We start from the raw sequence: 12,433 nt of genomic DNA on the forward strand, positions 1-12,433 counted from the left end.
TAACATTCAGATAAATCTGATAAAATTCTCCAAGTTGGAGAGAGATTTGTTTTCTGTCAGTGGGAATCTAACTATTAGAAAGACAAGGAGTGAGGTGATTGGGAACAAAGCCACAGGCAGTAATATACCATACTTGAATACTTCTTTTTTATTTATTTAAATGTTACAGTATTTGATAAATGGCTTATGCAGCCATTTAACCGACTCTTCTGGAAAGTGTTTATTTGCAGTCACCTCAATGTCAGCAGTGAAATGAGCCGGGACTGAAATTTCATTAAGAAAGTCATATTTCATTATTATGGCCCAGCGATCATCACTCTGTATACGTTAAGTGCAAAACCTATAGAATGTTTAAATAATAATACAGCTATGGCAAAAAATGGGCATGAGCCAGACAGGATATTCACTGTTAATGCACTGGCCATACCAACAGCTTGGGCTCTTGTGGGACAAATAGCTGAAAGAATATGTGGGTCTTTTAAACTTTGAATTTCCTTTGATTTGCCCATTTCAAATTGCAGCCTTAATTTCCTTCAGTGCGAAGAAAACCTCAAGGTACCTGCTCTGTGCCAAATTGAGCCCTCCTGCTGTAAAACCTGAAAGAGAAGGCCAAAAAGGGAGGGAAAAGTTACAGGGATCCTCGTTAGGATGTCTCCTCTGAATGCTTCCCTTGGGACAGAAGGTGCTTTCCCTCCTGTTAAAAGTAAGGTTACAGAGGTGGGTCAGTCCCCCGTCCTTTGGACAACCACTGGGTGCGGGCCAGAGGCTGGTGCCCTCCTGCTTTTGAAACTCCCACCATTTTAGAGCAGCTAAATTCAGCCTTTTCCCAGTTTGCACTGCAATGTGTGCCTACAAACCAGCTTGCCCTAGTTCAGCTAAATCAGCTTAAGCATTTCTTCTCCCAGACTACAAGTCTACATTGTAAGGGTTTGACATTCCTATGGAGGGACGTGATTCAGAGCCTATGAAGCCAACAGAGAGAGGGACGGACAGGCAGGCAGGCAGGCAGGGCTGCAGCAGATCTGCTGGCCCAAAGCAGGTGAGTCCACGGGACAAAGCTCAAGGCAGTGTAAGGCCCTGCTAGGAGGGATATTTTGCCCAGGTGTAGTCTTGCACCTTAATTTTTCTTCCGAGCACATACCCTGTCACCTGGTGCACCTTGGGTGCACCCCAAACGTCACACACTGACTCAGAAGCAAGCCGCAATATTTGCATCTGACTGTGTTATGAAGGCAACTACGGGTTTAAAAGTCTCATTTTGAGGAAACAATATTTGGAAATAACAGCCTGTTAAGAATCAGGACATGGAACACTGTTATGGCTCCTTATGCCTTAGAGAGATTAATGATACGTGGAGTTTTATTCCTATTTTCTGTCAGTCAGAAAAGTCCTCAAGAAAAATAGGCATACAGAAATGAACACAATTTAGGTATAGTAAATAAAATAAATCATATATTGGGGATTTTGTTTGTGCCTTTGAATATACCAGGATGAACCAAATGAAAATCAGAACATCACAGGAAAATGGGACGAAAGGAGACCTGGAAAGACAAGCAGCCCTTAGACAACTTATCTACACCTTCCCTCCCAACAGCGTGAGTCAAACCCTGCAGAAGTCGATGTGTGTCATAGGCTTCGGTGGCTTTAACTCAGCTCCTCAGTGTTTTACAGTCCCTTTGGAGCAAGAGAAATCTAGCTTGCCTCCTCCCATACACCAAATAAAGTTTCCAAAATGGCACCTCTGCCTTGCTGACTACACTCTTTTCATTTTTAATTGTACACATGTATCCCTGAGAAACCTCATTCCAAGTTCAGGATAAACTCATGTTTCTTCTGCTTGCCAGAAGAAAATGAAAAGTAAAGCCCCATCAATTTTATTGCTCATAATTGTGGATAAAATGCAATATATTTGGCTCATATAAATTTGCTAGCAAATTATATTCAATAAAACCCTGGTGAGCAATTTAAAAGCATAAATCCCCTCATGCTGAAAAAAAGCTCATAAATTATACAAGAAAAAGGAGTGATTTCATCAAAGAGCCAAGCTCTGCCCATGGAATGTTTCAATAGTACTGGATTTATAGTTTTCTGGGAGACGATTTATGATCCCTAATTTTCTGCAATAAAAAGCTCAGCGGGGATTCTCTGAATGAAATATCTTTTAACAAAGAAATAAATAAATAAAAAAAACATCTGAGAGTGAATGCAGACAATGCCATTCTTGGAGAGCTGCCCCTTTCGTGTTCCTGTTCCAAAATTAATCATGGAAGACCCTAATAAAGATTACATAGTGAGAAAGGAAAGGAAGACCATTAGATTTTGAAATAAATGCATTGCACAGTTGGAGAGGACATTTTTAGTAATAAATTCACCTGTGATACTTCATAGCCGTTGTCTTTAAATAAGAATAAAATGATCAGACTGGTTTAAAGGAAAGGTTGAACATCTCCAAAACACACAGGGATGATTACATTATATAAATAACCTAGAGGGGGAAGCTGTGTGTGAAGCCTGTGCACAGACGTGACGTGTGATCACAGCTAGATGCACAGAGAGATTCACTCACTCCCCCTAATTTTAGGGCTCTGATTCACAGTCCTTGCCAAATTTAGTGGCGGTGGGGGGAAAAGGCTACTGTTCCCACAGGCCATCAGTCACCAGGCAGCAGGGACCCTGAATCAGAGCATGCATCTGTCACAGGTCACAGACCAGGGCACTAAGGTGAAGTGAGAACAACAAGATTTAAGTTAATATGCCCGGCTGTGAATTTTGACGGCCGAGGAGGAGACTTAATATCTCTTTGACTGCTAAAGGGATGGGATAGAAAAAAAAAAACTTTGGTCATCTTTTAAAAACTCCCACATAAATCACCAAGGTTGTGACCAAGAACTCCTGCTTTGAGAATCTGCTACTGGGTGCTAAGAGAGAGAAGATAATGGGCTGGATGGACATTTGCTGTAGTACACCATGGTTGCTTCTCAAGATGTTATTATTCCCATTTTATTGATAAGAAGCTGAGGCATATAAAGATGTAAAGACCTGTGTGAATGATCAGACAAGCAGGCTGACAATACTGGGATCTAAGCGCATCACGTCAGATTGAGGACTGTCCTCCCTCTCTACCGTACTAGTCATCCATACACGGTCCATGATCCTAGTACACAGGGATAGGGATAGCTGCCAGGATAAGTGGGAGCAGTGAAAATACCTACTGCTGGGGTCAGCAACAAACACTCAAAATCTCTCGCTGTCCCTCCAGACTTCCAGACTGAGAAATAGAAAAAGGGTGAAGGTGCAGTTCAAGTAGGCTTCCCATTTCTATCCATTGGATTTTCCCTGCCTATAATTCCTGTGTGACGGCTCCAATCTAGGCCCCCAAGCTTTCAACTTCCATGGCAAAAAATACAGACACAGGCAGTTAGGGGCTGATCCAATGCTCACGCAAGCCTGTAGATGAAAGGATTCTGTTGCCTTTGCTAAGTATTAGATTGAGCTCTTGCCTAAACCCACATAATACAAGTGAAAAGAAAATGCTCGAAAACATTTTCTTTTGACAGCAAACACTGGGCAGAAAAGGTCAGTGAAGATATTTGACTGACCAGTCTTTTTCTCATCAAATTTTATTATGAAATAGAACAAGAATCGCTGAAAATAACCTTGGTTCAACTAACTCTTTCTTACATAGCACAGCAGACTCAGTTGACAGAGCTTCAGGAAAGAGGGGTAAGAAAACTGCAGCAAGGAGGAAGATTTTTCAAGAAATTAATTTAAACTCACATTGCAGCTCTGGAAGACTACCAGCTAAGAGTGCTGAGGCAGAACAGCTGGCTGAAAGGAAGGAAGTGTGTCTTCGGAAAGGTAATTTGTAAGTATTAAGCATGCAAGATTTGCTATCTCTCATCTATCCCTGCTCCAAAATACTTCACAAGCACCAGGCATTTTGCCCATGTCTGTCCGGCAGGACCTGGGAGTACTTCCTAGCTCCTCTGCCTAGGTATTTACGCCAGCTACATCCAATGCTATGCTGGGAGCAGACCCACCTGCAGACTGGTTCCCTCCATCCCATGGAGTGGAAACCCCGACTTATGGCCCAGGAGGTAACTGCAAAGTGCCCCTGCCGCTCCCCTGATCTGGACAGAGCATATGTGTCTGGAGCTAACTTACCCATACTCTTACAACATTGGTGGCTGAAGCAGACCAGGAGAAGGCATTCGTCAACACCTCATTCATTGTTCCCTAGAAAAAAAAAATAGACTGGAGCTTGATCATTCACTGCTCTTACAAAGTTGTTTTTTTGTTGTTTGGGATTTTTTCCTTGAAGATCTGGACTGTATTTCTGATTGATCAAGAATGCAAAATAAGACTTTTTTTGCAGGTATAAGTGTTCTAGTTATCTACAGATATTCCAGTAAATATATCTATATTCTTTTCATCCGCTATTGGTACCAGAAGAGACTTTAGGGAGTGTATACATGTAGCCATATATTAACACGTCTACTTGGCATCCCAGTGTACCAAAAAAGTAACATTTTCTTATGCAGACAGTGGTATCTGGCTTCCATACCAAATAGCAATAACATTTATTTGACATAAGTAGAAACATCCCTACAAAACAACAGCTCCCCACAAAATAAAGGCATTCAAAACTAGAGCTCTGTGATCCATTCAGTCAGCTGACTAGATTAAATTTCAGAAACAAAATTAAATTTCTTTTTTATGTATCTTGGAGATAATTCTAACATTTCAGTAAATGAGACTTATCACTGATGCTGCAGTGTCCTAGTGTGTCCCCTGAAGTACACCAACTGGCTGACCTAGGCAGGAGCTGTTTCTGCTTAGGAATAGCTATTCCTGAAAGGGCCTTTTAAATACTCCTTCTGTGGATCTGTCCAGGACTTCGACACAACTGGGGGAAAATTAAAAAGGGGAAAAAAAAAAAAGCCATCTCTTAGTTATTTATCTTGATCTACAGAATAGATCCAAACCAACCCTCTGGACTTCTACTTGATCCCATATGAAAACTCAGGTCAATAAACATGGTAATTATTCATGGCATTGTGAAGCCTTACTGCATTAGTACAGGCTCCCAATGATCCGCAACAATAAAAATAGGATTTTGAACATCCCACCCATTATTAGTGCCTAAAATAGCAGAGCTGGATCCCCAGAATAGATTATGTTCAGAGAAGTGAAGGAACCCTGCCTAAAAGCTTTCCCTTTTTCTTGTTCAGCACAATCTAACTGACCTACAAGAGACCTTGCATCTACTAAAAGAGGAACCAAGCAAATAAGAAGCTGATTCCTTAAATTGAAATGCATAAGAGGACATCCAAAAGGAGACAAAACAACTAAAAGACAAATGTACTGCAGGCCTAAAAGAAGCAACTGGAGTTGGAGAACAGTCCACCCATATAGACTGAAAACAGCCAGAGGTATACCACGTGGGGAGGGGTCCAGCTTGAACAAACAGCTTCACAGGCAGCATATGTAAAATGCAGGGTAACATTTTTGCATAGTGTATTCTAGTAGAGTGAGAGTCATAAACATCCCGAAAACAAGGCTGGAAGGGATCTCAAGAAGTCATTTACTCCATGCTTTTAATGTGAGGCAGGCTAAATACAGCTGAGAGTGATATGTTCAATCTGTTCCTAAAAATCTCTAATAAAGGTCAAGCCACGGATATACGTGGAGAGTAAGGGAAGGAAATTAATTCAAAACACACTACCTGCCTTGCAAATGACTGGGTTCTCCAAGCTGACCTACATGTTATCTGCAAAGTTGCCTTATTGAAAAAATAAGCTACGTCTTTATTGTCAGTTACAACCAGAAGTACTGGGTGTTGGGGTCAGATCACCAGTGCTAATGCTGGGTGCCCTTATTTTCTCCAGAAGAGTCAGAAGAGGATAAGGAAGAAGTGGGAAATGGCCCCTTTGAAAAAGGAATGTACTGTTATTGACACAAGAACAAGAGAAATAGTACAACAGTGAGTTGGCAGCTGGATCCTGATGGCTCTTCAATGTATCCCGGATCTTCCCAGAGTCACAGGCCATGGCACTGACCAGCCGTGAATCATGACTGAAGTCAGCCTCAGCAAGGTGAAGATGTCCCCACATCATTCAGATTTAATGCAAAGGTTATTTTTGTTTGTGATTTTTTCTGAGAGCTGAAGGCATAGGAAGCTTTTCCCAAATTTTGTGAAGTTATGATCCAAGACCCAAATGCAATACAATCGATATTCAGCAGCACCCAACCACTAAGGCTTATGAGAGGAAAATATTAAAGGGAAGGGAAAGGAAAGAAATGCTCAACAGTAAACTCAGTTGCTCAACTGCTCAACAGGTGCTTACTAAATAAGCCATAAACGAGCCAGGGACCTCTGGCCTAAATATCATGGTGTACTTATTTCTTTCTCCGCTTAATTTCGGACATAAGAAGGCTGAAAATGGCTGAAAAGGAAGACAGAGCAAGAGGGGACTGTGTGCTTTACTGAACATCAGATCTAGGATGCCCCTGGGAGTGAATCAATAGAAAGCAAGAGGAAAAAATATCTGGAAGGAGTACACTAACCTGCATATGTGCCTGCTGGGGCAATCAGATATCTCATGGTGATTCTGGGCTACAGTGAGACAAATCAGTGCTGATGTTCATGCCAAGCCACAGATACCACACTCAATTTGTTAGGGAATAACCCCAGGTCTTTCCAGCAAAATATTCACTCCTTCCATATCCTGTCAGTGAGCAATATGGAAAAATTTCCCTCTAATGGGTGAGTGCTGTGTCCTAAAACAAGACTGGGAAACCATAGCTTGTACTTCGTGCATGAAAGTACTGGAGAATTAGAAACTCAGCTGAACCATGCAGATTGTCTGCTGATGAGGGTAGACGCTTATTAAAAAAGCGTGGAGGAATTTATTCTTTGAAGTTTACAGTTGTTGCCATTTCAACCACAAGGCCAAGTTTACATCCATGACAGCCGAAAAACACAGCACAGAAAAAAAGAGATCCAGCTTGCTAATTACATGACCATTTTCCACCTTTCTGAAGGGAGGCTTTTGTTTCCTTCTATTTCAGTGGCTTTGTCAGGGCAAAAGATGATTTTTTTTGGTACCCCAGGAAGATGAAGTCTCTTTTTGTTCCCCAAGATGGGGTAGCTGGGACAGGAGGAGTGTCTTGGAGCAGTTACTGTCCCCTCTAGGTGGGAGGCCAAGCTGTTTTCAGGATGAGTGGGATCGCTAGTCTCTCCTCTCCCTAATGCCTTCCTCCCTTCACACTCCCCATAAAACTACCTCTACCAAAACATATTTCCCTCCCAGAGGGGAGGCAGGATGGGACTCAGCTAGAGGTGAAAGAGCACATTAGTGGCCATGCTTATTTTCTTTTTGGGTTACCTGTTAAGATCCAGCAAAGACTCTGGATGTGTTTTTCTTTTTAGCTGGATAAAAAGCGTATGCTCTTTAGCCACTGCAATGGCACTGTGACGTCATGCATTTAACGCAGTCCATTGAACAAATGATAACAACCTTCCACCACCTTGATGTTATAACCTTGATTAAACTGAGCTGCTGCCTATTTGTACTTCACCTCAGAGCTGGGTGATCTCTTCACTGTTGTTCCAAAATCAGGGAAACAAGATTAAGACCATCCAAGACCAAACCTTAACATTGCCACATGACCCCAGTTCAAATCTTCTTAACAAAACCTTTTCGGAAACATCCCTGAACCTGTAGATTGCTTAGTCTGATCAGAAGAGCACAGGTGTTGGGGCAGGCATCTCTCTACGTTCGTCATGCTGCACAACTCTAAAGTTGATGTCCTAGGGACATCTGTATATGTGATGCACAAGGAGCAGCCTATTGCATATTTGGCTGGGTAATGCACGGTGTGATGGACACAGGGCTACTCCGCAATAATTTTAACAGTGTGTGTTGGCCTAATAACTGTTTATTGCACAAATATTTTGGTTAAGTTTAATAACAGACTATAAGGAAAACAATCAGAAAGGAAGAAAAATGGCTTGAACTCAGCCAGCCCTGCAGTTAACACAGGACAATGGGAAAGTCATGGGCTCGCAGGAGTCTGGTTCAGCTTCCTGCAGGGCCTACTGAACTGGTTGGGAAAAACAGAGCCAAAAGTCTGACAACGAAGAAGCACAAATGAACTCTGGCTGCATCAGCAGGACTCTCTTTTCAGAGCCAGGGAGATCTTGGGGAGCTGTTCAGGAGCACCAGACCGAGACTCAGGCACTCGTTGTAGTGTCTGCAGAAGCGAGACCTGCCTCAGTTGCCAAAGGGGCAGAGCTTTGGATAACTTGGAGGATGGGGAGGAATTGTTCATTTTATAAATGCTTTTTGGAAAAGGAAACAAAACTATAGTTTTGAGAAAGTGGCTTTGACATTTTGTGGACATCATTTGTCACACTATCCTTGAGGGAAAGTCCACGGGCATCCAAACATGGCTGGATATTTTGGTGAAACCTTTCCTCCCTGTACAATTGGTGGGACTATGGATGTAGAGGTCACCCTGTGAGCCCCACAGCCCAGCTGGTCCTGGATCACCCTGGTCAGACACCTGCAGTTGGCTCCTCCACATCTCTCCTGCCAAGAAGAGCATCAGACAGTGCCTGATGTCTGAGCCAAACTGTTTTCTTCTCGTCTTGTGGGCTTTGCAGCCCATCAGAGTCCCAACACCAGAGGGACAGAAGTGTTGCTAGTCCTGCAGTCAGCCTGAGTGGGACAGAGTGTGCTTGAACAGATGCACAGGGCAAGCTTATACCATCAGGAGAAAGCATTGTTTATTGATGCTGAAGAATGTAACACCTCTTGCTAGGACCTAGTATCCTTTGCTCTACTGCAAATAAGTAAGCTAGGCTAGTTTAAGTCACCTGAAATCATGTTTAATCTACTAGCATATTAATGATCTTGCATTACATTTGCAGTGGGGTAGGTACCACGCCTGCTCAGTTCCTGCCTTCCAGCTCCAGGGCAGTAACAAGAAGTGCTAATGCATGTCCTCCTCGTGATCTTTTGAGCATATCCTCACAGTACTGCTTTTCCATGCTGCGTTTCAGGACTAGCAGTTCTCCTCTTCCAAAACCAAACTGCTTATTTAGATGAAATTTCATTGAGACTTCTGTGGGCATTATAGATGTGCATCAGTAAGAAAGGACACAGCCCTTGCTGGACAACAGCGAACACTCACTGGCTTATGTATATGAGGACAAGTGACTGGTAGGTCATATTTAATTTACCCTTACCACACTGACCATAATTCTGTCTAACCAGAAGAAAACATTGCATGATAGGGAAAACAGGCAGACCACGAACTAAGTATACACCACAAAATCCAGTACAGCATGTTGAGTAAGCAGATGCCACTGGAAGGAAAGTACAATACTGTAGGTACTGAAAACCTTCAACTGACATCTGCATTTCTTTATTTCTGTCTAAAGGTCTCCTTTAATAGCTGGCTTCATGATCTCATGTCCTGGTTTCGGCAGGGATAGAGTTAATTTCCTTCCTAGTAGCTGGTAAAGTGCTGGGTTTTGGATTTAGGGTGAGAACAATGTTGATAACACACCGATGTTTTAGTTGTTGCTAGGTAATGCTTATACTAGCCAAGGACTTTTCAGCTTCCCATGCTCTACCGACTGAGAAGGCTGGAGGCACACAAGAAGCTGGGAGGGGGCACAGCCAGAACAGCTGACCCAAACTGGCCAAAGGGATATTCTATACCATGTGATGTCAAGCTCAGTATATAAAGTTGGGGGAAGAAGAAGGAAGGGGGGGGATGTTTGGAGTGATGGCGTTTGTCTTCCCAAGTAACTGTTACGCGTGATGGAGCCCTGCTTTCCTGGAGATGGCTGAACACCTGCCTGCCCATGGGAAGGAGTGAATGAATTCCTTGTTTTGCTTTGCTTGCGTGCGCGACTTTTGCTTTACCTATTACACTGCCTTTATCTCAACTCACGAGTTTTCTCACTTTTACCCTTCCGATTCTCTCCCCCATCCCACTGGGAGGGGAGTGAGCGAGCAGCTGTGTGGTGCCTAGTTGCTGGCTGAGGTTAAACCACGACATCTCATTTTTATTCTTTCACATGTAAAATGTTGATAGCTTATATCTGCAATTCTCTGAAGGACATTTTTCTCCTGTCCAGAAAATCAGGTATCTTCTTGTTACAGGTGAATTAATGTTCATCTAATAGACAATTTCTGACCAACACTGGTGGGTTACTTTAGAGGAGGACATATGTGATCATAAAGAAAATGACATGTAGCTAGAGAAAGAATCAGCAGCAAAAACAAAAGGTTTGTCAACCTTAGATAACCTAAGCAGCACCTTGTCCCTTATCAGGGAGCTAGTCTTGAAAAGTAATACTAACAAGGGAAGAACTGGCCCATAAGAGCAGCAATCTTTTCTTTTCTGTCCACAATTGCTCATAGAAACTACAGCTCAAAATCTCAGCAGGGAGCTGGATGCCTAGTACCTCATGCTTTGGATGCACAACCTAAGAAATATTACAGGGGCCCAATTTTAGGGAGTTCTCTCAAAAATCAGGCTTTGTTTTGGACATCATAAGCTATTCAGCATCACCAGTCAGATGCTAAGATCTTGGCTAGAAAGTAAATCTTCCCATAAGCAGTATGCACATCTTCACAACAGGAACCCAGTCTGCTGTTTGTAATGCTTGGCATTCTAACCTCAAGTAAATACACCAAGTAATCTGCAGGATATGTCTCTGAGCATGCTTACATGGTAATAATGATGTTAAAGTAGAATGGCCGTATGATTTATTATGCCTTGTGAAATAAAGCAAAGCCAATCTCTTCCCACCACGGGAAGTACCATCACAGTAGAAAATGGAAACGAGAAAAAATGAAATACCACCCAGGCCTGGTTCAAACATACAAACTTTCTAATAAAATATCAGAACCAGATGCTGCTAAAGATGAGTGATAATTAAAGAAGATAAATTAAAGAAATGTTTTTCCAGGGAATGACTCTACTGCACACAAATTGTTTCAGCATGGGGAAAAAAATATAATAAAATTACTGCTGCTGCCTGTTTTCAAAAGTTTCCATTAATGAGTCAAGGCAGGTTCCCTGCTAAATTCCCCTCATATCCAGGCTCCCTCTTTGCCTCTCTGTTGGTTTAATCTCGGTGTGGTTTAGCAGAGTGAGCAGAGGACCGAGCGCCAGGAACTCGGTTCCAGCACTGACTCACTGTGTGGGCTCCCTTATGTCATGCTCAGGGCAGGTCAGCCCTGGAAAGCACATCTCTAAAAATGGCCTTGAGGGGTCCAGAGCCTGACGGTCTCCCCACTCTCCGTGTCAGACAAGCACAGTTCACCAGAGGTTTTCCCCTGACTGCCAGCCCAGAAAACTGATCTCAGGCTAAGCTGGTGTAATGTGATTTTTTTTTCGGTCTGGTGTCTCATCGCAAGAAATGAGTACACTGGAAGCCAGATTATGCAGACACCTGTGCAAACTCACAGCAAGAAACACGGCTGGAGCGCTGCAGATGAAGGGCAGATTCAGCAGGCCCGCTAAGACCACCCTGGAGCTTTATGTGCCTGTGTATAAACTCATCTTAGTCCGGGTTGTTGTTAAGCTTCATCTTAGCTAAACACAAGATGATGTTTAAGCCCCTCGAAGACTTTTAACTTCTTCAGATTTCTTACACGCAGAAAAGTGCCTACCCAATTGCCGTAGGCATTTTCGTAGCAAATAAAATAACGTGCTGCACCGGGAAAGGAAAAGAATAAAATGAAACCATGTAAATAAATGGCCTAGTTCCCTTTTAACCACATGTTCCCCAGGCTCATAACCTCTGCAAATGCCTATGAGGAATAATGTGGTTTGCAGTGTGCCTTTAAGGTCAACAAATCTGGCCTGTTTCAGGCTGAACAAGGGCTCAGACACAAGGTCAGGTTCCCCTTGCTTAATGAGCGGCTGCGCGGCAGGCGTCTGCGTGAGCACGCTTCGCACATGGCGAGCGCAAGGTGAAACAGCACGGCTTCAGCCGGCCTCACCGAGGTTCACATCCCCGGGCTCCTGCCTCACTTGCCCGAGGGGCTGAGGGGACGTCTACAGCAGGTCACTGCAGTTCGGCGGCCACATCTCCGCTCACTAAGCCAGGGTAATGCAGCTGCGTGTCTCGCACGCGAATGTCAAAGCAAAGAGAGCTTCATGAAGGACACTGGGCTCGCAGCTCTTTCTCCTGGGTAGCAAAGTCAAACCGAATGGATGAACGCACGCACAGAGTCAAGAACAGGGACAGGCCTCTCGAACACACAAGCTCCTAGTTATTTGCAGATGTTTTAGCTAAAACTAATACTCGATTCGAGACTCTGCAAGCTAAATCTGTCCACAGGCCATCATCTGCCGGCCCCAGCGAAGCCACCCTCGTGGCTAGGCCAGCTGCACTCTGCACCTT

The sequence above is a fragment of the Pygoscelis adeliae genome, unplaced genomic scaffold, assembly GCF_000699105.1.
Source record: "Pygoscelis adeliae isolate BGI_AS28 unplaced genomic scaffold, ASM69910v1 Scaffold54, whole genome shotgun sequence".
In the NCBI taxonomy this organism is placed as follows: domain Eukaryota; kingdom Metazoa; phylum Chordata; class Aves; order Sphenisciformes; family Spheniscidae; genus Pygoscelis; species Pygoscelis adeliae.